Source organism: Wolffia australiana, chromosome 12, assembly GCF_029677425.1.
Source record: "Wolffia australiana isolate 7733 chromosome 12, ASM2967742v1".
Taxonomy (NCBI): domain Eukaryota; kingdom Viridiplantae; phylum Streptophyta; class Magnoliopsida; order Alismatales; family Araceae; genus Wolffia; species Wolffia australiana.
Genome location: NC_135846.1, coordinates 699,124 through 701,820, shown reverse-complemented (window position 1 = coordinate 701,820; position 2,697 = coordinate 699,124). Strand labels below are relative to the sequence as shown.

The 2,697-nt window shown below is 43.1% G+C and overlaps 1 non-coding gene across 1 annotated transcript; it reads left to right on the top strand.

Annotated features, from left to right (window-relative positions):
- The first annotated feature begins 2,306 nt into the window (after window positions 1–2,306).
- LOC144710766 (small nucleolar RNA R71) lies at window positions 2,307–2,409 on the top strand. Its single transcript, XR_013583409.1, has one exon. It is a non-coding gene; the product is annotated as a small nucleolar RNA R71 (small nucleolar RNA).
- The last annotated feature ends 288 nt before the right edge of the window (window positions 2,410–2,697 follow it).

The following is a 2,697-nucleotide window of genomic DNA, read 5'->3' as shown; positions in this document are numbered from 1 at the left end:
AACAACAAAACAAAACAAGAGAGGAAAGGAAATAATGAAAACAGGCTTGTCAGGCCCAACATAAAAAGGGGGGGGGGGGAAGAGTTCCTCATATGGGTCCTTCCCGCTACGACAACACGATAAAAGCGAACGCTATAGAATAAAGTAACCGAAGGTGTAACGGTGTGCTCCGTGGTCGGCGTCCGCGTCATGCCGAGTAACGGAATGCGGATCCCGTGTTGCCGCGCGCTCGTCGTGGTGGCTGGACTCGTCTCGGTGGCGAGCTGGGTAGTGCCGGCTCCTCGGGTGCTGGGTCGGGGAAGTCCTGCTGCTCCTCTGCAGCTGGCTTGATGACGTCCGGTGGTGATGCGTCATCAGGCTTCTTATGCTCCCTAAGTAACTCGAGCAAGTCTTTTTCGTGTTCAGGAGTTAGTGATGAAGATATGATTACGGGTAGGGTTTTCTTCTCATCTAGATATGCATATTTGAGGGATGATGGTAAGGGTTTCAGTTCTGGTCCTACCTCTACCGAAGGGGAGTCTATGATTTCTTCTTCTAGCTATCTACCCACTACTTGTGACAAGTATTCCTTAACCACATTCTCTCCTTCATCCTCTGTACACAGTTTTAACTCCTCATTGCTTCCTAAGGGACACTTCATCATTTTTGATATATCAAGTTGGACTCTCTCCTTTCCAATTTTGAACTCCACCGTCCCCTTCTCCCAATCCATAATCGTTTTTGCCGTAACTAAAAATGGTCTTCCTAAGATAATAGGAGCTAAGCTAATGTTTCCCGATATCTTTACATCAGTCACTATAAAATCTACAGGTATTTCGCAATTCTCTACAGTGATCATGACATCGGTTAACCTTCCCTCGGGTTGCCTAACAGTTCCATCAGCTAGGAGTAAATCCATGTGTATTTCCTCCAAGTCTCCAAACCCACACTCCTCATATAATGCCGTTGGGATGATGCTTATGCTCGCTCCCGTATCTAATAAAACTTTAGAAAAGGTATTTCCTCCTATTTCACATGTAATGAAAGGGGCTCTGGGGTCTCTCATCTTAATAGGGATGGCATTAAGAATGCTAGAGGCATTTTCAGATAATTTAACTACTTCCCTAGGCTTCCTAATGGTGCAAGAATCCTTAAGGTATTTCTTTAGGGAGCGTGCACACCTAAGCATGTCCTCTACAGTAACAGTCATGGTGGCTCTTTTAAAGTTCTCAAGTAATCTATTTTCATAATCAAGAGTCGGTTTTTTCCTATTTAAAGCTGAAGGGTAAGGAACATGTTGCCCACTCGTAGAAGGTAGAGGTTCCTCCACGTAGGGAGAATCCTCTCCTTCTTCCTCTCTTGGTTCATTCCCCTTCTTAGAATTCTCTATAGAATTCTGATAAGGATCCTGAAGTTCCTTTCCATTTCTCAATTTTGAGATTGCTAGAACTTCAGGATCTTCTCCATTCGTATCATCATGAGTGGAGTGTTGCACATGATGTAGGTTGCATGGATTTATTACCGATTTCGTGGGAAGTTTATATGATGTGCAATGGGGTTCTAGAGTTATACCTTGGTGTTCAGGTGGTGCAGGTCTGAAGCTCTCCAATAGCTTCCTCATCTGTTCTTGGGACTCCAACATCTGCTTCGTTTGGAACTCCATCATGACTTGCATGCGCATCTCCATCTCCGCTCTCAACTTCTGATTTTGCTTCTCGATCATATCTGAAATAACCGGGGTTAGTGTAGAGAAATCAGGTTGAGTTTGAGAGGGAGCCTGATACTGCTGTTGGTGTCTTGATTGAAACTGCTGCTTTTGCTGAAATTGGTGTTGAAAAGGAGCTTTGTTCCCTTGGGTGAAGCTCTCTCCACTTTGAAATCCGACTCTCTTTTGGCCAGCCCATGGTTGTTGAGGTTGATTGAAGGCTTTCACTTCTTCCTCCATGGACTGGCAAGTTCCATCTTCATGTTCCCTGCTAAAACAGAGAGAGCAGATTTTAGCTTTAACAATGGGAGAATTACCTAAAAAAATGTTCTTCAAGGTGGAGGTGAGCTCCTCCAATTTCCGGTTGGTCTCTCTTAAACCCGCTTGTAGCTCCCCCTGCTTGGTGTTGAACTGCAGAACTCCTGCTCTTTTTGGCTGCAGGTTTCTCCCATTCTGATTGGCTCCAATCTCCTGCAAGTCAGTTTCTGCAACTCTCTCCAAAATATCGAAAACTTCATCCTCATATGCGGTATAAAACGTTCCGCCCGTAGCGAGATTTACTTTGTTTTTCATAAAATCAGCGAGAGATTCATAAAATATTTGAGCTAATTGACATTGCTCAATGCCATGGTGAGGACATTTCCTCAACAAGTCATTGAATCTCTCCCATGATTCACTAAAGGCTTCTCCGTCATGGGGATGGAAATTGTGAATTTCTCTTCTGTAAAAGTTGGTTTTGGGGAGAGGTTGAAATTTCTGCAGAAATTTTCCTTGCATTTCTTCCCAAGAATTAAAAGTAATTCCTAGATTACGATACCATGCGAATGCTTTATCTTTTAACGTCAAAGGAAAATATTTCATTTTAAGTATTTCTGTAGATATTCCTGGAACATTTTGAGACGAGCATCTAATATGAAAATCATCAAGGAATTCTAATGGGTTTTGGGCAGGCAATCCATTAAACTCAGGCATGGAATTAATTAATGCATTGTCGTATCGAAATGAAATACCAT